Genomic DNA, 24,399 nt, shown 5'->3' with positions numbered 1-24,399 from the left:
CCTTTGATGAGTTTTTCATTAGTCACACCTATTGGGAAGCCAATGGGGCCACAAATGTAATGGCCAATGTGGCTATTATGTGTTAGAATTTGAGAACTTGGGATGAAAATTTCCTTGATATTTTCATTTCAAGGATTAGTCATGATGTGGTGTTAGGTAGAGAAGGTGTAATTATTAAAGATAGTGATAGATGCTAAGGAGGATTTCTTTTTTATTATGAGGAGTGTGAGGATTGGTGGTGGTATTTGCAATTACTTCACAGTTAATTCACGCACTTTCTAGGTCTCTTTGGTTGCCATTTTAGCTATTCTCTGAGAAATTTGTTTGACCTAGCTCTGCAAGGAAAGTTTGGAAGAGAATGGGGAGGTCAAAGGAGGTGAAGGGAGCTAACAAACTATCCAAAATAGAGAAAGAGGGTGTGAATATGGGAAGTGTTGGATAATGGGGGCATATCTACATTTATGGAGAGACTTCATTGAGGTAACTCGCAGGTTACCTAATTGTTTTTTGAAAAATTGGAATGAAGGTTATTTGACCATGAATAATAGGGAGATTTCCACCATGGAGGAGTACATTTACACAATTAGTGGCATCTTGATTGTGAGGAAGAGGTTATATAAGGATAGGAAGATCTCTGACTTTGTTGTTGACATCTTTTCGAACATGCCCAAAGAGAGGAAGAAACTTGTCAAGGAAAAAGGTATCTCATACAACCAACCCAATTGCTTAAATAAATTTTGGAGGTCTATTCTTAGTATTTTTTTTTATTATATCACCCTAGATTGGAGATTTTCTTGGGAATACTCGTACCATTTTGTCTTTCTAAATAATTTTAAACATAATGTGAAGATCTCCATTCCTTTTTATCTTTACTCCTCTCTAAACAATAGAATCAATGGAGTTAGAGACAATAGTATTACCAACCCCCCACTTCATGACAGTCTGATGATTCTAATTTATGAGGATATCAAAGCTAATTTTGTGGGGAAGTTCATTGAAACTAAGGATGTTGAGGTTGAAGAGGATGATTCTAAGGAAGAGGATGATTATAAGGAGATAGAGGACAATGATTGCCTTCATTCTAATGAGGAGTCAGAGCCCATTAAAATAAAAAGGAAAAAAGATGAGGGGAAGGCTTATAGAGCCCATCTACAAAAAGGGGTTTTGAAAGCATCACTGGGTAAATATAGCTCTAGAAACCTTGAAGAGTTAGAGGATAAATAAAATAAAAGTGATGAGGACATGGACATAGATATTGAGGAGGTGGAGGCTGTAGGGAAGAAGGGATTTGTTAAAAAAACAAAATAAAACTGACAAATTCCAAGTGATCTTTGAAGAAAAGTAGGAGGGGTTATTCCTTTGAGGATGTGGATGAGGAAGGATAGGAAATGGACATAGAATTGGAAGTTGAAATTGTTGATAAGAGGAAGGGCCCTAAACATAAGAACAAATGACCCTCTCAAGAGGAGGAATAATTTTTTTTTGGGGGTAGCGAGCAAAGCCCCACCAAATAGATGAGCTTGGAGGATCAACAAGGGAAAGATATCCCTATGAAACCTATGGATGACCCGATGATAGACTAGATGGACACTATTACAACCTCTTCTCAAGGGAAAGTTACCACTTGGAAAAATATGAGTATGGGAGAGTATCCAATTGGGGATAGCCAAAGAAAAAAATAATTTGAAAATTCATGAAGACACATGAGGGAAAATTGAACTTCAGAAGCTCATTGACCCAACAATGATCATAATGGGAAATTTCAACAAAGAAGACAACATGAACGTTCTCAATAATGCAAAAAATAGTATGATGGACAATTTCAGGTTCATTAAATGGATGTACCATCAGATCAATGGGCTTAATGAAAGAATTCACCAGTTGGAAGGTAATGGTAAGAAGGCTATAGGGGATGGGGAGAGAGTTGACTCTAACCAATTTGTGGATTTGGATGCCTTCTATTGTTTGGAAGCCAAAGTGTCGGACCTTAATAATAAAGTGGAAGGCATTATGTCTACTTTGAGGGACATAGCTAATCAAAGTTATTAGATTCTTAAGGCATCCAATGAGAACCTAAAATCTCTCATCAGCAGGATGGAGGGTTATGGATTGGATAAGGTGATTATTATACTAGAGGAAGGTGGTGCTGGCATAGAGATCACTGAAAGGCCTAGTAAAAGGACCAAAGCCAAGAAGAAGAAGAAATCCTTGGAGGATAACAATGAAACTGCTAAGATTAAATAGGCTGCTAGGAAAATGGACTTGTTGGAAAAGGAGGCTACTAACCTCCTATTGAAAATGGGTTAATGTTTTTGTTGTTGTTGTTTTAGCTAGTGTTTAGTTTCTTTGGCTATCCCTTTTTCGATGGCCTTTGTTGTTGGACTTGTTGTTCATTGTCCTTTTGTTGGTTTGGGCTTTTAACATTTATCTTTCTTTCTTTTGTATAGGGTTTCACAGACCCTTCAAAACTTGTTTTCCATATCAAAAACATTATGCTCTATATCTATAACTCTCCTTTTCCTTTCATTAATGAAATACCTTTTTTTTACCTCTTCTTTCCATTCTATTGTCTTGTACATTTTATGTGTCATATAGTGAATTTTTTTCTTCTATTTTCCTAATTCTTGTGCCATGTTTAACTTGTTAGCAGTTGTTGTGTAGAAAAAATCCTCTTCCTTATGACATCTGATAAGTTGTAACCCATATACAAGTTCTTCAAAGGTAGATTAGAGTTAAGGTTTGTGTATGCTTAATTTTTTTTTATTGATGTTTAGTGCAGTTATAGGCATAAATAGTAACCAAGATTCAATCTAGTGTATGACCCCTTTCCCTTCCAACATTTAATTTGATGTAATCCTTCTCCCTTTTCCCTCACAATTGTAGTTTAGGTGCATCTTGATTTTAGGGAAGACAACCTTCTTCAAAGATCTATTGAGATAATGGGTGTAGCACACGTTGCATAATATTGATTATATTATATTATTTTATTTTATTATGTAATGTTGCACCTAGATGGACATGCAATAGGTAAAGATTCCCATGAGATATACTTGATGAGTTGTATTCTAACATTGTGATAATATTTGATGTAATTATTTAATATTGGGGAAAAAAAATTATATTTCCAATATTAAATGTGGGGTCAATGGATTAGGCAGCACATGGTTTTAGCACATGGTTTATGTAATACCAGTTGATGATTTTGTGGGACTTGCTACTATATAAGTAGCCACAAAGGTAGTTGTTGTATGAGAAAAGTGAGAAGAAAAAGGCAAAAAAGAAAAGAGTCAAGTAGGAAAAGGCTTGATAGGTTAGCCAAGAGAGCATTTGTGAAGGTTGGAAGTATGGCATGGGATGTGTGCATTCATGCTTGTTCACCTAGTTTTCTCAGTTGTGGCTATGGCTTTGAAGGCTTCCATGTTTGTATTGCAATGGTGTTTTTGCTGAATAATACATGGTGATTGCTACTTCTAGAGGCTGGGTTTTTCTCCCAATGAGGGTTTCTTAGGGTATATCTTGTGTCACAATTTTTGTGGGTATGTTGTCTATTCTCTTGCATGTGGATTTTAGTTACATATTTATTTTAGATCTATTATGGGTTATGTGGAAATAGTTATATTCTTTATTGTAAGTTTCCTTACAAGTGGTATTAGAGCCATGATTTTATTATTGTAACCCTAGATTGAATCCATGGGAATGCATGAGAGGATAAAAGAAATAGCAAGATATATGAGTGATTTATTGCAGATTTGAGGGTTTTAAATTTGTTGTTATGATGGGATATTGGCAGATTTTGGGCATGTGAAATTATTGGTCAAAAAGATTTTTTGGATGTTTTATTTAAATGAGGGTTTTAGGAAGAGCTTGCATAAATGACCTCTTAAGTAAAAACATACATCACCATTGGATCCGAGTCGACATTTCTATAAATTTTGATATATAATATTGCCTAGTTTGGCCATGTTCAGAGGAAATGAAAGAGTTTTTTAGTTTCAGCCCATGATGGCCATCGAATTTAATCCCATCAGAATTTTCATGACAAAAAAAATAAAAATTGTAGTGCAAATGGTAAAAAAGACTCTCTTAGTAAAACAACCATAACTATCTCTCTCAGGATATCAGATTTCAAACTTCTCACAAGCATTGGAAAGATAATTTAGAGCACTACAACTTGGCGTAGGTTTGGTTCTATGATTTTGACATTTTGTTAGGTTTTAAGAGCCCAAAAGTTAGATGTTATTAATTTTGAGCACAGATTAGGGCATAACTTGGGCATACAAAGTCAAATTTTGGACTTCAAGTAGTCAACAAAAAGCTCTACACATTGGTTCAGATTTGTTGTAAGTTTGACATGATTTATTTGGTGATTTATTGATCTAAAGAGTTTATGATATATATTGACTATGGTAACATTGTGAATTTATGAAATTGTATATTTTGAAGATTTAAAATATGATGTCATTGTATACTTAGTTCATATTTTAGATTGGTCTCATGATGATATGGTTATCAACATTTGGTTTGGATATGTATGATGACTTGTTGGGTCTACAAGTTGTGCAGTGTTGTAAGCAGTCTATACTTACAGGTTGCATTTATGGCTTGGTTATGGGTTGTCTTTTCCCATTGATCTTTCATTATTGATGAATATTTAGACTGGTGGCTTAAATTTGGGTTGTCTATGCCCTAAGTCACATGATTTGCTGATTTTTTTCATGTAGAAGGGATGAGATGTTGTTATCAAGTACAGTCATGGTGGAGGATTATGGTTGACTATTTTATGTTGACAAGTTGGACACATTGAGAGTTAGTTGCTTGGTTCATGGATGTGATCATGGTGCCATGGATTTTGGCATGACATGATTGGATATACATGTACATCCTTGATGTTCATTGGTTTGGATTCCTAATTTGGTTGAGGATCATGGTTATTTGGTTTCTTTTGAGGAGCTCATGATGTGCACTTTGAATTCTTTGATGGTTTGATGCCTTGGTTGATTCTCATGGTTAGAGGATGATTTTTCATCATGATGTCATGGATAGCTTGGATACATGGTTTAGTGAGAGCTTGTGATAGTGACGGGGTGACAGTACAAGATTAGTTCCTAGTTTGGTTTGTATCTTCTTGGTTTGGAGATCTTGGTTTCACTTGGTACTGACACTTTGGTCGTGTGGGTGTAGACCTGGAGAATCTTCATGTAGGAGATGGATTTTATGATGCCATATGTGACTTATTACCACGGTTGAGTGGGATTTATTCGCATTGATATATTTATTGAGTGTTTGTAGATGTTGGAGGTTTGTCTTAGATCCTATTGCTGCAGAAGTGTCTTTGACATTTGCATGGTACACTTGGTTATCTTCATGGTGTGTGAAGATGGTTAGATCTTGAGGACTCGTGGAGTTCTTGGTTATCTTCATGGTGTGTGGAGATGGTTCTTTATGATATATGGAGGTGGTTTTCTTCATGGTGTGTGTGGAGATGGTTGCATCTTGAGGACTCACAAGGTTCTTGGTAAAGGTGTGGTTTATGCTTTCATTTGACATGTTATCCTTGGCATGAGGATGGTTTCATTATTATGTCATGGTATACTCTTGATACGCATTTAGAGTTTTGACATGTTATAGTATGTTCATATGGAGCATGTTGTCTCTTTTGAGATGGTTAGATCATGCTATCATGTTTATGTTCCTGAAGCCATGGTTGGAACTTTGACAATGATCTTGGTTTAGTTTCTTGGTATTGAGTTCATTGATCATAAGCTGGATACTTCATGATATTTCTATGTTGCATTTGGAGTTGTCATGGATTGATTGGTTATAGGTGCTCATAGATAGTTAGAGACGACGGTGATGCTAATTTCTCTTGGATTAGAGAAGTGTTTGTTGGGACAGTTGATGGTTTTGGCAGGAAGTCTAAGGGGCAACCAACTGATATGGACTTGAGAGGAGTTTGTTCTTAGATGTGTCTTGGTTGGAGACTTGGATATCTTGATGAGCATTCTCATTCCCCAATCTTGGTCTACTCGACAGTTTTCTACTTGAGAGGTATAGCCCATTATTTCTCTTAGGTGCATTTTATTTATGCTTGTCTTTCATGGATATGGATCTTGAGCTACAGTTAATGAGTTAGTTTTGGAGGGTTCATTTGAGAGATGGTTTAGCATTGGTTATTTCCATTTGCATATGTGGTTATGTTGGTTGAGTTTGGGAAATGGTTTTATATTGGGCATATTCCTTGGATCTCCTTTGCAAGTGGTGATTTCTACTTCTTCCTCTTCTTCTTTTGGTATTGGTTCTTGCAAGAATGGAAGTTTGGAGGACACAATTGGTTTAGTAGATGATTGTATTTTTTTTTGGATGGAGGTTGATAATAAATTAGTCTTGATCTTCTGACCAATTTATCAACCTGTTCTCGTTTGTTATAATTTTTTCTATTTGTGCATTTGACATCCCCTTCTCAACTTTTCTTCCTTTGCACATTCTCATTCATTTACCATAAGGGCCTATAAACTGAAGTTTGACCCAATAAAATGAGCTATTAAATGGTTCACTATCACACATTACACTTCCAAATATATGACCCACCTCTTGAAACCTATAAAATTTTTGCAGTATGTCTCCATAAAGGAGATCCTACGTCAATTTTGAATTTATCAGCTCCTTGCCCTCCAACTAAACTTTTGGCAACCATTTTTACACAGTACAATCTAATTTCTTTCTATTACAAGAAAATAAATAAATTTAAATTAGAAAAAAAAATGAACATTAGGCATACAAGTGCAAAAAAAGATACAAAAATATTAAAATAGAGAGGTAAACTTGTTTCTTTCTTTATTTCTTTAAAAAAGAAAAAAAAAACTTGAAAATTTCTTCTTGAATTTTGAAAAATTCATCAAAATCTCAAAATAAATCATTAAAGGACTCGAGAATGGGATTATATGTCTACCTTATATGATTAGATCTCCTTTGTGGAATCTATTTGGCACCCACGAATGATCCACTTCGAAAATAATCACATTGCCTTCAAAATGCCAAAATGGAGACCAAATGAGAAGAGGGCCTAAGTGTAGAGAAAATGAGATGAAGAAATAATGAATGGCCTCTACTAGGGCTATTTTAGGATTAAGAGAAAAAAATTATAATTTATTCTATAAATCACGTGCTAAAAGGTTCTTTGATTTGTTATTTTTACAAAATAACACTAGACTTGATGTTTTCAGTGGTGGATACCTCTGAATGTGCATAGAGGTGGTGGATATTAGTAGGGAGTGCATCCTGGGATTGTGGATTCCCTATAGTTGTGTTACAATGAATCCACAAGGTATCTACAGGCCTAACTAACACGTGCTTCTTGCCAAAATCCACCACACCTACAACTCCAGCCTCTGCATCTAGACCTGGAAGAAGCACATCGATTACTTGGACAAAGGAAGCAATGTATCAAATGAAACCACCCATCATGAAGGTGAAATAGTAATTAAGGAAAGGAGACAAGTCTTTGGAAGAGTTACATTCAGATTAAGGGACATAGTCATTTATTCTCCCTTGAAATATATAGAAGACAATTGAACATTGGAATGAAATGCATTGGAGAAGCATAATAATAAGGCATTTGATCAAGTAATAAGCTTTCATAATTTAAAGTAACAAAATAAACAATATTTTAGTATACTATTCAAATATTTTGATATGAATGATAATAAAAGGAAACCTAATTTGACTTATTTCTATTTGTCTTCCATTTGATAGAAAGTAGGAATCTATGTAGATAAAATATTGCTACCTACACACACATAAATTCTAAAAAGGTAGAATAATGTTAAATGAGATTCTCTCAATTTTCTTCTGCATCCACTAGGGAGATTCTATAGAGTGGTGTTTTCTTGTTATTATATCTTTGGTTACAAAAAGCATTCAAGTCATGTTATAGTGATTGTATAGTCCAATACTTTTTTGGAGCTAATATATTTATGTGTATTTGTAGGAGGGGTGGGGGGATACAATTGAATAATTTTTTTAGAGATTTTTATATTTGTGTGTGTTGTTAAGGAAATAAGATCAAATTATAATACCTTCTAATCTTGTATTTTTGATATGATGAATACAATTTTTTGGAAATATAGATGGAGTAACTAAGGGGCGGGAGGGGGGGGGGGGGGGGGGGGGGGGATGAATTAGTTACCACAAAAACAAATCCACAGATCCTTGAGATGTCTTATCAACTTAGTTACTACTGTCACTCAGTAGCCACACAAAAAAATGCTGTAACTCAGTAGATGTATGTCAACTTATTAAGCATTCACAAAGATTTAACATGCATGCATAAAAGAAATAACATCAACACAAGAGACACCAAATTTAACATGGAAACCCAATATGGAAAAAACCACCAAGTAACTAGCTACCAATTTTCACTCTTCTGAAGTGAGCCCTGTTAGGAGCCAACCCTGTTAAAGGTTACAAAACACACTGTTAGGTGTGACCTTGTTAAAGGATTTAATCACCCTGCTAGGAGTGGCCTTGCTAGAGGACTTTAGAACAATTCAATAGAACTGTCCACCTTGTTAGAGGATTTATAAAAATGGTTGTTAAACCAATTTTGTTAAGAGATTTAGGAATCACTAGTACAATGATGAAAAAGTAACAATGAAGTGACCTAAATAAGATACAACTAAACTTTACTATTACAGATCTCTATTCTACTTCACTAGATCCTCTCTGATCGAATACACCTTTGCTGCTCCTCAAGGATATCTAACCCTTCTTCAAAATTTGCTCACACTTTCCTCTTCACACGATTAACTCACTTGCATGCTCACTCATTACATTTTAGATTTCACAACTTGACCTTTTATTTATACCATAAAAATTGTCAAGTCGGCTCATTCACAAATTACATTTACCAATAATCATTACATTAGTTGGCTACAAACTTAACATGAAACAATTAAACTTTATTTCTCAAAAAAATGAAATCCTTCATTGGCAAACCTAGCTCAGTAAACACTGCTCTAGAAATGATTTCCAATGTTAACCAACTAAAGCTCGGTAAACACTACGAATTCTACAAAATCCTTTGGAGATCGAGTGAACTTGGTAAACCCTAACTTTCCTTCGCTAACCTTGTGAGCTCGATAGAAACTGACTTCTGTCATAGAATCCTTCAATGCCCGAGTGAGCTTGGTAGAAACTATCTCCATAGTATAACTTCTAGAAATGCTCGATAGACTCTGTAATTCAGTTTGCTAACCATTTGAGCTTGGTAGACTCTGTCTTTTGCTTTGCTGACCAACTGAGCTTGGTAGACTCTATCTGATAACTGATATGACATTTGTGTAACATCAAAGACAACACACAATTGAGCAATTGTATCCAACAATCTTCCTCTTGGCATTGATGGAAACACAACATGTCATAGCAGAATAAAATTTGAAAACAAGTCTTTTTCTGATAGAATATTTCTCCCTCTTAGATTTTATGCCACAAACTTCTCAAATATAACAGTCTCCTTCTGTGAAGGCATTACATAGATTCTTTTCAAATAGAAGATTCTCCATAATCAATTCAAATTTCAGAAGGATATGACAGTATACTCTCCCTCTTTGACAACACATGCCAAAGACAAGACAAACCAAATGAGTAGCAATTTACCTTGAGTACTGATTCATATGCAATGTTCCCTTGATTATGCTACATCAACTAACAGATTTTCAACTTGATACCTATTGATGCATTACTAAAATTTCATTTTAGTGAGCTTCAAATAGGGGAATGACCCCTAGCTTACCTCTTAGATACAAAAATTCATCCTTAGGTAATGGCTTGGTGAATATGTCAAAAATTTGTCCTTTTGTATGGACATATTCTAATTTGATCTCCTTATCCTGCACCAATTCTCTGACAAAATGATATTTTATTGCAATGTGCTTGGTTTTTGAATGCATCATAAATTTTTAGATATGTTGATTGCACTTGTATTGTCACAAAACATAACAATAGGTTCTTTCATTTCCACCTTCATACCTTCCAACAATTGTTTGAACCAAACAATATTAGAACAGTTCATTGCTACTACAACATACTCTACTTTTGTTGTAGATTGGGATGTGCAATTTTGCTTTTTACTTGTCCAAGAAACCAACCTCTTTCCAAGAAAAAATGCTCCTCCACTTGTACTCTTTCTGTCATCAATGTTTCCTACCCAATCTACATCAGTAAACACTTTCAAATCTAGATTACCTCCAAATTTGTACCATAATCCATAATCTTCAGTGCCTTTCAAGTATCTCATGATCCTTTTGATTGCCATCATGTGATTTTCTCTTGGTTTTACTGAAAATCTTGCTACAATACCAACTACAAGAGCAATATCTGGCCTTGTATGAACTACATACTACAACTTTCCAATCATTGATCTATATAATGTCTGATCTACCTCCTTTGATTCATCATCCTTGGTAAGCTTTATTCTAGTACACATAGGAGTTCCAACAAGTTTACAATCTTTCATACCAAACTTTTTCATTAGCTCCTTGATGTATTTAGACTGAGTGATGTAGATACCATTCTTACTCTACTAAATTTGAAGACCAACAAAGAATTTAATCTCACCAAACATTGGCATCTCAAATTATTTGTTCATTTGCTCTGAAAATTCTTTGCATAGATCATCATTTCCTATAAACAAAGTATCATCCAAAAATATTTGTGCCAAAATAATCTTGTTATCTAGTCCTTCCTTGATATACAAGCTACTATTATCATTAGTTCTGTGAAAACCAATCTGAACAAGATAGTTATGCAATCTTTCATACCATGCTCTAGGGGCATGTTTCAGACCATAAAATGCTTTCTGTAATTTACAGACCATGTCCTTCTTATCTGGATCAACAAAACCTTTAGGTTGTTCAATGTAGACTTCTTCCTAAAGTATTCCATTGAGAAATGTTGATTTGACATCCATCTAATATACCTTAAATCCTTTGTATGCGACATATGCAAATAAGGTCCTAACACCTTCCAATCTTGCAACAGGATCAAAAGTCTCTCCATAGTCTATTCCTTCTTCTTGAGAGTATCCTTTACATACTAGTCTAGCTTTGTTTTTTGATACCTTACCATCTTCATTCAACTTATTTCTGAATACCCACTTAGTTCCAATCACATTCTTATCTTTAGGCCTGGGTACAAGAGTCCATGTTTTGTTCTTCTCTATTTTCTCTATCTCTTCATTCATAGCCTCAATCCAACTTTCATTTTCTAATGCATCTTTGACATTTCTAGGTTCAAAATTAGTAAGTAAAGAAGTACCTTTTAGCTTACTTCTTGTCATAGTACCTTCAAATTTTTCTCTACTAATTTGATTTTTTGCATGATGTCTCCTGACATACTTGGCTAATACAGGTTCCTTGCCTTTTGAACAAATTACATTCTCATCCTCTTGCACTTCACCTTTAGGTTCTGGCTGTTCTGGCTAATCTGATTGTTGCTTGGGTCCTTTAGACTCAGTAGGCATTGGCTTGGTAGCATCTGATTGTGACTCGAGTACCTACAACTTGGTTTGAACTTCTTACAACTTGGTGACTAAAGACTTGGGAGTAGAAGATTCCTGATTGACAGATGTATCTGGCACTGTATTAGGTTCAATGAAAAAAATCTCCTATAATCTTCTAGTTCCTTTTTGCTTTCTTCTTTAGTCCTTTCTGCAAACTCATCAAATTTCACATGTGCACTTTCTATGACTTTGTGAGTAGACAAATTCAAACATCTATATGCTTTACTCTTGCAAGAATATCCAAAAAATGTTCCTTCATCACCCTTCACATCAAATTTTCCTTTTCTAGATTCTTTCAAGATATAACATTTACTTCCAAATACTTTTAGATAACTTACATTGGGTTTATAGCCATACCATAACTCATAAGGGGTTTTAAATGAGTCCTTCTTTAGCTGTACTCTATTCAAGGTATGAACTGTAGTGCTAATAGCTTCCTTCCAGTATTTGATAGCAATGTTCTTTTCAATCATTAAAGTTTTTGCACAGTCCGTGATAGATCTGTTCCTTCTTTCAGCTATTCCATTTTGCTCGGGTGTTCCAAGTGTTGATACCTGTGTTTTGATTCCCCTTTTAATGAAAAAGTTATTGAATTCATGGGAGATGAATTCACCACCTCTGTCTGACCTCAAGCATTTCAGTCTTTTCCTTGTTTCCTTCTCTACTTTGGCCAAATATCACTTGAACTTCTCAAATGCTTCTGATTTCTCTTTCAAATACATGATAATCATCATTCTAGAATAATCATCAAAAAAAAGAATGAGGAAATTTTCTCTAGTATATTTTTCAATTCCAATAGGTCCACACAAATCAATATGCACAATTTCCAAAACTTCTTCAGATTGATAGTTCTTACTTTTAAAGCTAGTCTTTCCCATCTTACCAATCTGACAATTCTTGCATAGACCAACATTAGGTTTCTTTATACTAGGAATGCCTCTTACTTTCTTGAATTTTCTTATTTTCACCAAATTATCAAAATTCACATGACATAACCTTCTGTGCCATAACCAACTTTCTTCAACTTGAGCAATAAAGCATGAACATTCACCAAGTTTAAGATAGAACAAGTTACCTTTGTCTATATGCCTGATCCAATCTGCTTTCCTTTTTCATCCAACAGTCTTGCCTTTCCATGCATGAATTCCACTTTGAATCCATTATTGATTAGCCATGCCACACTCAACAGATTAATTTTTAGTCCTTCAACCCAATAGGCATATCACATACAAGCTCTTTGGTCAGTGAGATTCTTCCTTTTCCTTTAATGCGACAAGGTTCATTATTACCAAACCTCACACTACCACCATCATAGTCTTCAAAATGTTCAAACTTTCTTTTGTCACCCATCATATGATGAGAACAACCACTATCTATGATCCATGTATCATTTTTACTCACATAAGATATAAGTGCCATTTTATCTTCTTCATCATTATCAGATTCATCTTTTACAACAATGTAAACAATTTCATCTTCACCATCATTAGAATCATTAGAATCCTTAGCCATGAAACATGTTTTCTTACCTTTGTCCTTGAATGATTTGAAGTCTTTCTTGCCATTGCACTTGTGACCTTTCTTCTCATCCTTATTTTTCTTGTTTGGGCACTTAGCAACAATATGCCCAATTTCCTCACATGAAAAACAAATTAGAGGAACCTTACCTTTTTATTTTCCTTTGCCTCTAGAATATTTCCTTGCTAGTAGAGCTTCAACCACGTCAAGATCACTGTTAGAACTCTGTTATGATTCTTTTTCACTTTCTGACTGAGAATCATTTATCTTCTTACCCTTTTCTTTGAGTGAAAACTTGGCCTAAATGCTGATTCAATGTTCTTGGAAGCTGCAACATAATTGTCATAGTTATCTAGCTCAAATGCAGTCAATCTTCCTACTATTGCTTCTAAATTTATCTTATGATTTGCTTCACATCTTCTTTCTTGAATTGCAGAAACTCTAATTGCATAAATGGGAAGTAATGTTCTAAGAACTTTACTTACAACTGTTTCCTCCTCAATGTCTCCTCCAGAAGCTTTGATTGTACTGACAACTACTTTGACTCTTTCAACATTTTTGACAATGCTTTCATCCTCTCTCATCCTCATCTAATCAAATTATCCTCATAGGCTTTCTACTTTGGCTCTTCTCACATTATCATCACCTCCATAGACATCTTTCAGCTTGTTCCACATTTCAAAGGTAGTTTTGTAGTCCTTGACATCATCAAATTCTTCATAGCTTAGGGCAGATGCAATGTCTATCATCATGGTGTTATGAGTCTTCTTCTCAACAATGTCATTGATAGATAGTGTACCAAAAGGAGTCACATATTCTTCATCAAGATATTTCAATCCTGTATTTGCAATGGAAGCCAGATGGAGTCTCATGAGACCTTGCCATGCTGAAAAGGTATCCCCATTAAGCCTTATAATTTCCCTCTTGTAAGACATCCTGATCTTTAGCTTAGATCTTTGAAATCCTTCCTACAAGCACCAAAAGCTCTGATACCAATTTTTGGAAATATAGATGAAGTAACTAAGAGGTGGGGGGGGTTGAATTAGTTAATACAAAAACAAATCGAAAAATCCTTGAGATGTCTTATCAACTTAGTTACTGCTATCATTCAATAACCACACAAAAAAATGTTGTAACTCGGTAGATGTATGTTAACTTATTAAGCATTCACAAAGATTTAACATGCATGCATAAAAGAAATAACATCAACACAAGAGACACCAAATTTAACATGGAAACCCAATATGGGAAAAACCACCAAGTAACTAGCTACCAATTTTCACTCTTCTGAAGTGAGCCCTGTTAGGAGTCAACCTTGTTAAAGGTTACAAAACACACTGTTAGGTGTGACCTTGTTAAAGGATTTAATCACCCTACTAGGAGTGGCCTTGCTAGAGGACTTTAGAACAATTCAATAGAACTGTTCAACTTGTTAGAGGATTTAAAAAAATGGCTATTAAATCAACTCTGTTAAGAGATTTAGGAATCACTACTACAATGATGAAAAAGTAATAATGAAGTGACCTGAATGAGATGCAACTAAACTTTGTTGTTACAGATCTCTGTTCTACTTCACTAGATCCTCTCTAATCGAATACACCTTTATTGCTCCTCAAGGATATCTGATCCTTCTTCAAAATTTTCTCACACTTTCCTCTTCACACAATTAACTCACTTGCATGCTCGCTCATTACACTTTAGATTTCACAACTTGACCTTTTATTTATACCATACAAATTGTCAAGTTGGCTCATTTACAGGTGACATTTACCAATAATCATTACATTGGTTGGCTACAAACTTTACATGAATCAATTAAACTTTATTTCTCAAAACAATGAAATCTTTCATTGGCCGACCTAGCTTGGTAAACACTACTCCATAAATGATTTCTAGTGTTAACCATCTGAAGCTCGGTAAACATTGCAAATTCTGCAAAATCTTTTGGAGACCAAGTGAACTTGGTAAACACTAACTTTCCTTCACTGACCTTATCAGCTCGATAGAAACTGACTTCTATTATAGAATCCTTCAATGCTCGATTGGGCTTGGTAGAAACTGTCTCTATAGTGTAACATCCAAAAATGCTCGGTAGACTCTATAATTCGCTTTGCTGACCATCTTAGCTTGGTAGACTCTGTCCTTTGCTTTGCTGACCAACTGAGCTCGATAGACTCTATCTGATAGCTGATATGACATTTGTGTAACATCAAAGACAACAAACAATTGAACAATTATATCCAACACAATTTGATATGATCTCCTTGATTATATAACAAATTTAACTCTATATGTATATTTGTCCAACCAAAGTGACTGCTGTAAGTATATCTTTTATTTGTTCAAACGTGAAACTCAGATATATTAAATCTAGATTTCTATGATTTGTATACATTTTGTATATTTCTTATGTAAATTCCATGAAGAGAAGATCTAAACTATATATATTATTATGAATGCTGATGGTATTCCTATGAGGGAGCATGTTAGCATTGATGGAGATATGATTGAGTGGTTATGTATTGCATTCATGACAAAGTTTGTCATTGATGTCAACATTTATACTTCTTTGTGAAGATTACCAAAATTGTAGAGGGAGAATAATTTTACATGGTCAATAGTCAAAGAGTTGGGTTATGCATGATTGGGAATATATTCACTAACATATGCAAATGCTATAGTCATATGTGCAGAAGGAAAGATGAAGATACAATAGAGTTATGTGTTGATATAAGATTGTTTTGAAGTGAAGAACCTATAATGAAACATCATTATTTTGTCAATGATGTCAAATCCGCTACCTGTTGGTGAGACAATTAGTTTTTGGTCTAAAAGCTATCATTTAGTTGATTGATGAAGAGGATTTCAAAATAGGAGATAACAATAGGACCTAAAGAAAAGTTGAGTTATTTGGTATGTAAAAGAATCACTAAGACCAAGTAAGACATTGATACTATAATGTATTTTTTATTTACTTAAAGTCTAAAATGAAAGATTGCTCAAGTTAATACTAGAAGAAGATCAAGTAAGAAAAGTGTCTACCAAGCCTTGCTGAACAGTCAGTGCAAGCCAAGAAAAAATTAGTGGAAGCTGAGTGAAAATTAAGAGGTGTCGAGAAAAGATGCACAATAGTGCAAGCCAAGTGATTGTTAGTATATGCTGAGTAAAGTTTAGGTGGTGCCGAGCATCAGTAAACTTTAGTGTTTGTAGAGTGAACTAGTGTTGGCTGAGTGAAAGAACAATATAGATTCCGATTGACAACATGTTGATGCCGAGTGACAGTAAATGTGTTAAATCAAATATTTGACAAATCTAAGCCAACTATTTTATTTTCTTGAATTTTGTGAAGTATGTGGAAGATAACTATGATGATTTGGTGGCACAAAATTCAAGGTAAACCATTTTAAGGAGAATTCAAGGAAGATTGTAGAAAAAGTTTCTAGAGGAACCAAATGGAAAAGTGGGTAGACTCATTGTATCCTACCTAATCCTACCTAACCTTAGAATGGATGATTGTGGTTAAGCAAAAAAAGATCTTAATTCTCTATTTATAGAGATAGCTGGTTAGAAGCAAAGGTTTTCATGTGTGAGAACCTAAGGAAGACAAGGAGTCTAGGGTATTGCTTCATTCAGTGGCCGAACAAAAGAGACTGCAATTAGCATGCAAAGCAAGAAGGCTTAAGACTATGAATGCTTAAGGAGTAAACATGCTATCGGGGCTGAAGTGTGTGAATGCAAAGCATAATGGGGGACTAAAACAAAGATCTATAATCTGCAAGTGAGTTGTAATTTGTTATCAGTTAAAGCCTTACTGTTACTTTCTAATCATTGTATTAGTCTAGGGTAAATCGTTTGGATTAAGATTGACCTAACAATCATTTGTAAATCCTTTAACTAGGTGACATTCTAATGGAATGGTCTAAAGTCCTCTAACAAGGCTTACTCCTAACAAGGTGATTGAAATCCTTTAACCAGGTCACGTTTAACAGTGTGTATTGTAACCTTTAACAGGTTTGGCCTTTCACAGGGCATCACTTTAGAAGAGTGAGGATTAGTAGCATATTACTGGTGGCTTTTCCCAAATTGGGGTTTCACATAAAATCCTTGCATCAAATTGTGTGAATGTTCTTATGTTGTTTCATGTTTATATTTCTGCAAATTTGTTTTGACTTAGGACAGTAACCTACAAAGTTTATATATTGTATGATCTAATAGATGCATGCATGATAAATTTTTATGGATACGGGTCTACTAAGCATTGAAAAGTTTTATTTGCACATCTGGACCTTGGATAACTAATTCACCCCCCTCTCATTTATTCTAAAGAATTCCAACAATTGGTATCAGAGCCATAATGCTTAAGAGGACTAGTTTGAAGGTACTAGAAGAAAAAGATCAAGATCTCCAAAAGAAGGGTACCCAAGCTCAACAATGATAACTTTATGAGGATCTAAAGAAGAAGAATGAACACAATCAGGCTATGTTAGAGATTGCATCTACCCTAAGCTACACCAAGTTTGATGACATCAAGGAATGTAATATTGCTAAGAAGATGTGGGATGTTATAGCAAAGATCTATGGATGAGACAAAAATGTACTAAGAGCCAAATTTGAAAGTCTTAGAGGTAAGTTTGATGATATGAGAATAGAAGAAGGTGAGAATATAGTTCAATATTGTGCTAAAGTAAAAGAAGTAGTAAATTCTATTAGAGGATTAACTGGTAAGATTGAAGATGAGACTATGATTAGCAAAGTACCGAGAACCCTGATGCCCATTTATACTACTAGAGTCGAGCTGCCATACAAGAACTAAGATGTATACCTGGTTCTAATCTATCTCTTGAAGGTTTGGTAGGTAGGCTCATTACCTTTGAACTCTCTAATTTTGATAATTTTAGATATGAGAATTTTGAATCTGCTTTCAAAGCTAAACTATCATTAAGGGAATCTAAAGAGAAAAAGAAAAAGGTAAAATGTGTCTCTAGTGATAGTGATATAGATGAGAATGATGAAGAAAAACTTGAAGTATTGTTGGCAAGGAGATTTCATAAAGGAAAAAGAAAATTCAAAGGTAACCTACCTATCATGTGCTTTAATTGCAATGAGGTTGGTTATATTGTTGCTAGATGTCCAAAGAAGAAGAACACTAGAGGTGGAGAAAAATACAGAAGTAAAAGAGATGAGGACATCAAAGATTACAAAGACAAAGGCAAGAAGTCTTGCTACATTGCTAAGGAGGAAACCAAGGATGGATTTGACAATCATGATGATGAAGTGGTGTATGTTGCAATGAAGGATGATTCTAATGAGGATGAGGAAACTGCACTAGTATCTTATGTGAATAAGAGTGACAAATGGATCATTGATAGTGGGTGTTCACATCACATGACTGGAGATAAAAGTAAGCTCATTACCCTTGATTATTATTATGGTAATAGTGTAAGGTTTGGTAATGATGCACCCCGTTTGATAAAAGGAAAATGATCTATCAAACTCACAAAAAAGATCATGTGTGACAATTCTTATTATGCAGAAGGACTTACTATAATTTTTTGAGTGTGTCACAATTGAATAGTTTAGGTTGAAAAGTTGAGTTTGAGAACAAGATAGAAAAGATCTATAACACTGATGGGAAACTAATTAGGAAAGGTGATTAGACTAGATGTAATCTATTTTATCTGAACAAATGATACTACCTGTCTTGTTGTAGAATTTGATGATGTGTGGTTATGGCACAAGAGGTTATGTCATGTTAACTTTGATAACTTAGTGAGTATCAGTAACATGAAAAAAGTTAGAGGTTTGCCTAAATTGAAGAAACACGACAACTTAATTTGCAAACAATGTCAGTTAGGTAAGATAACAAAATGTAGTTTTAAAAGTAAGACTCACACCTCTAAATAAATTCTGGAGATTGTTCATATTGATGTGCAGACCAATTGATGTGGAAAGTTACAAAGGTGACAAGTACATTATCCTATTTGTTGATCATTATTCTAGGATGATGACAGTTAGGTTTCTAAAATAGAAATCTGATGCTTTCCAAATGTTTAAGTGGTACTTAGCTAGAGTTGAAAAGGAGATAGGAAAAATCTTGAAATGTCTAAGATCTAATAGAGGTGGAGAATTTACATCAAATGAGTTTGAGATGTTTTGTAATGATAGAGGAATCAAAAGACAAACTTCTGCACCTAGGACCCCTCCACAAAATGGAATTGCTAAAAGGAGGAATAGATCTGTAATGGACTATGCTAGGACACTCATGATGGAGAAGAATTTTTCTTTGAAATACTGGAGAGAGGTTGTAAGTACAATTATCTATACCTTGAACTATGTGCAAGTCAAGAAAGGTTCTCATTCAACACCTTTTGAATTATGGTATGGATACTCAACCAATGTAAAATATTTTAAGGTATTTGGAAGCAAGTGCTACATTCTTAACGATTTTAAGAATGGAAAATTAGATGCTAAAAGTGAAGAAGGTATATTCCTTGGCTCTTCCACAAGAAGTAAAGCTTACAAGTGTTTAAATACTAACACTAACAAAGTTGTGGAAAGTGAAAATGTGAAGTTCGATGAATATATATATATATATATATATATATATATATATATATATATATATATATATATATATATATATATATATATATATATATATATATATATATATATATATATATAGGTACATGAAGCTGAACCTATGAAGGAACCTAAGGAGTACAAATAATTTGTATAGCTTTATGATGGTATGCCTACTGATGAAGATGCTGTAAACCAAGTTGCAAATCAACATCAAGTTACAGTGACTACCGAATCACATACAATGAATGTCGAGTTGCATTCAAGAACCGAGTTACATTCTGGAGCTAAGTTGCAGACTAGAGCTGAGGTACATTTTGATTATGAGATTAGTGTACATGAAAAAGATGTTGAATTATATGATAGAGAAGTACATAGTGATTCAAAAGTTGATAGACCTATTGAGGAAAGAAAAATAGAACTAAGACTGCCAAAGTATGTCAAAAGACATGACCTGCTGAACAAATTATTGGAGACAAAGATGCTAGACCAATGACAAGAAATAGGATAAGAAGTGATACATGTTTATTGAGCATGCATGAGTCTAAGACCATGAAAGATACCTTATAAAATTAGGACTAGAGTAAGGCCATGAAAGAAGAGATTGAGCAAATTGAGAAGAACAAGAGATGGATGCTAGTTCCCAGACTAGAGCAAAGAATGTGATTGGAACCAAGTGGGTGTATAGAAACAAGTTTGATGAAAATTGAAGTCACAAGGAATAAAGAAAGATTAATTTGCAAGGGTTATGCACAAGAAAAAGGAATAGACTATGGAGACAAATTTTCCCCTATTGCAAGATTGGAAGGATTAAAAACTTTTCTTGCTCACTCTGCATACAAAGGTTTCAAAGTTTATCAAATAGATTTGAAGTCAACATTTATAAATAGTAGATTAAAAGAAGATTTTTACTTAGAAAAGCCATAAGGATTTGTTGATGCTAACAACAAGAACATGGTATGTAGACTACATAAAGCTTTATATGGTTTAAAGAAAGCCCCAAGAGCATGATATGAAAGGCTTCACAATTATCTTGTGAAGATTGGTTTTGAGAAGACTCATGATAAAAAAAAATTGTACTTGAAGAAAAAAGGACGTAAAGGTATTTTACTAGCTAAAATTTTTGTGGATGATATCATATTTGGAGGTCAATATACATTGTTTAAAGCATTTGCAAATGAAATGAAGAAAACAATTCAGATGTCTATGTTTGGTGAGATCAAGTTCTTTGTTGGTTTGCAAGTATATCATATGAAGTATGATATATACATCACCCAATCTAAGTATGTGAAGGAAATATTGAATTTTTTTGGATTGGAAGATTCTAAACCAGTTAGCACACCTATGGTGACATGACACAAGTTGTCAAAGAATGATGATTCAGTTGATGTGAATCAAACATTGTACAAGTCTATAATTGACAAATTACAATATGTAGTACATAACAGACCTGGCATTGCATTATCTATTGGGATTGTTGCAAGATTCTTTGCAAATCCTAAGGATAATCATTTGATGGCTGTTAAGAGAATCATGAGATATCTGAAAGGAACAAAAGACTATGGTCTATACTACAAGGAAAATATAAAATTTGAGTTGAGAGCCTACATTGATGCCGATTGGGCTGGAAATATTGATGATAGAAAGACCACAAGTGGTGGACCATTTTTCTTAGGAAAGAGGTTGGTCACCTAGACCAACAAGAAACAAAATTGCATATCTCAATCTACTACTGAAGCTAAATATGTGGCTGCTGTAGTAAATTGTACAAATATTGTATGGATCAAATAGCTACTCAAAGGTATGAAGGAGGAAATCAACGAACCTATGGTACTTTATTGTGATAGTATAAGTACTATAAATATATCAAAGAACCCTATGATGCACACAAAGAGTAAGCACATTGCAATGAAGTATCATTACTTGAGAGATTTAGTTCAAGACAAACAAGTGAGGATGGAACATGTGAATACAAAAGAATTGATAAATGTGAATACAAAAGAATAGATAACTGATATCTTCACAAAAGCTTTACCTAAGGATGCTCATGAGTGTCTAAGAGGTAAACTAGGGGTGATACCCCTTTCCAAAGCTACTTAAGAAGCATAAGTAGTGCCCTGCATCATCAAGCTAAATGTTGCATCTTACAACTTGATGCAATGGATATTACTTTAGGAGCTACCTAAAGTAATGAAGGAGTTGAATGAGAAGATTTACAGTCACATGACACGTGATAGAAGGAGAATATTGAATTGATTATATCCACATATAGAGATGACAAGTCTTTTACATTGTTGTCAAAGAGGGAGATATAAGACAAAGGGAGAAATACATATACATATACCGAGTAAGAAGGAGAAAGTGTTGAGGGAGATATAAGAACAAAGAAGAGAGAGATAGGTACCTAAATATTAGAAAGAGGGAGATATAAGAAAGAGGGAGCAGTAAAGGAACTTGACAAAGCTCACATTACCCTACACAGAGGAAGGACATATACTACACTGATAGAGGGACAAATTTCAAAGATTTATTTTCTTTTTGGTATTGTTGTCAGTATTGGTTTGCCATCAATACCAAAGAGGGAGATTGTTGATATAAGATTGTTTTGAAGTGAAGAACTTATAATGGAGCAATCATTATTTTGTCAATGATTTCAAACTTGCTACCTGCTAGTGAGACAATTGATTTCTGGTTTGAAAGCTATAATTTAGTTGATTGATGAAGAGGATTTGAAAAGAGGAGGTAACAATAGCACCTAGAGAAAGGTTGAGTTATTTGGTATGTAAAAGAAGCACTAAGACCAAGTAAGACATTGATACTATAGTGTATTCTTTATCTACTTAAAGTCTAAAATGAAAGATTACTCAAGTTAAGACTAGAAGAAGATCAAGTGAGAAAAGTGTCTATCAAGCCTTGCCAAGCAATGAGTGCAAGCCGAACATAAATCAATGGAAGTCGAGTGGAAATCAAGAGGTTTCGAGCAAAGATGAAAAATAGTGCAAGCCGAGTGATTATTAGTATATGCTAAGTAAATTTTAGTTGGTTTAGAGCATCAATATACTTTGGCGTTTTCCAAGTGAACTAGTGTTGGTTGAGTGAAAGAACAGTATAGATGCTGAGTGACAAAGCAAATAGAAAAGTGGGTAGATTCATTGTATCCTATGTAATCCTACCTAACCCTAAAAAGGACAATTATAGTTCAGTGGCAAAAGATCTTAATTATCTATTTATGGAGATAGTTGGTCAAAAGAAAAGGTTGTCATGTGTGAAAACCTACGGAATATAAGGAGTCTAGGGTATTACTTCATTCACTGGCCAAATAGAAGAGACTACAATTGGCATGCAAAGCAAGAAGGCTTAAGAGTATGAATGCTTGAAGGGTGAAAAACCTATCAAAGCTGAAGTGTGTGAATGTCAAGTATAATGAAGGACTAAAATAAAGATATGTAATCTGCAAGTGAGTTGTAATTTGTTATCAGATCAAGCCTTACTGTTACTTTCTAATCATTGTATTAGTCTATGGTGAATCCTTTGGATTAAGGTTAATTGAACAGTCATTTGTAAATCCTTTAACTGGGTGACATTCTAATGGAATGATCTAAAGTACTCTAATAAGGCTCACTCCTAACAAGGTGATTGAAATCCTTTAACCAGGTCACATTTAATAGTGTGTATTGTAATTTTTAACAAGGTTGGCCTTTCACCGGACATTACTTTTGAATAATGAGAATTAGTAGCATGTTACTGGTGGTTTTTGCCAAATTGGGTTTCCACGTAAAATCCTTGTGTTAAATTGTGTGAATGTTCTTATGTTGTTTCATGTTTACATTTTTGCAAAGTTTTTTGACCTAGGATAGTAACCTACAAAGTTTATGTATTGTATGATCTAATGGATGCATGCATGATAAAGTTTTATGGATACGGGTGTACTAAGCATTGAAATCTTTTATTTGTACATTTGGACCTTGGATAACTGATTCACCCCTCCTCAGTTATTCTAAAGAATTCCAATAATGTGATGTTTTCTAGAGGTAGCTTTTCAAGAGAGTTTTTGGAAAGTTGGTTCTTCTAAATCAGTTGTATCTTTTACTTGAGACATAATTTGGTTAAGTGAGCTTAGAGGAAGGTTTAAGAAATGTTTAGGATGCTATGTTCCACATAGAAAAACTAGATATGTAGTTTGAACCAACTTATGAAGTTTGTTCAACGTGTTGTTTCTTGTGAGCTGACTATTGTTAAAATTATTATGAGAAGTGTAAATTGTAGTGTAACTTGTATTGTAATATCTTAATGATGTCCTATATTATTCATTGTAAACTGAGAAAGTCTCAAGGCTAAATCAATACTTGTTTTAAGACTTGGTATAAAGGAAGGATTGCTTCCTTGGTTGTAATCATCAATGAGATCATTTTTTTGGTTATGCAGACTTGAATGTGAATTTTATTTGATTAGAGCTGAGATTGGTGTTGCGGATGTACTGTGAGATTCAAAGAAATTGTATTGGCAAAGAAGTTTCTTTTTAGCTAGTTCAGAACTTGGATAGATTATCCTAAAGATTATTTGGTGAAGACCATCTAAGGCTATTTGAATAGTAGATTCAATTGTCCTTTCAACTCCTAATAGGGCTAGAATCTCCTAATAGGGATTCAAAGTCTCCTATCATGAACTCATATGTACTAAATGTATTTCATTGGCTACTAACAGAGTCCATCTTTTCATAAGGAACTTTTATATTAGTGCGT

This window comes from Cupressus sempervirens, chromosome 3 (assembly GCF_028749045.1).
Source record: "Cupressus sempervirens isolate cs-2001-9-10 chromosome 3, ASM2874904v1, whole genome shotgun sequence".
In the NCBI taxonomy this organism is placed as follows: Eukaryota; Viridiplantae; Streptophyta; class Pinopsida; order Cupressales; family Cupressaceae; genus Cupressus; species Cupressus sempervirens.
The sequence above is the reverse complement of the archived record's forward strand: the minus strand, read 5'-3'. Positions refer to the sequence as shown.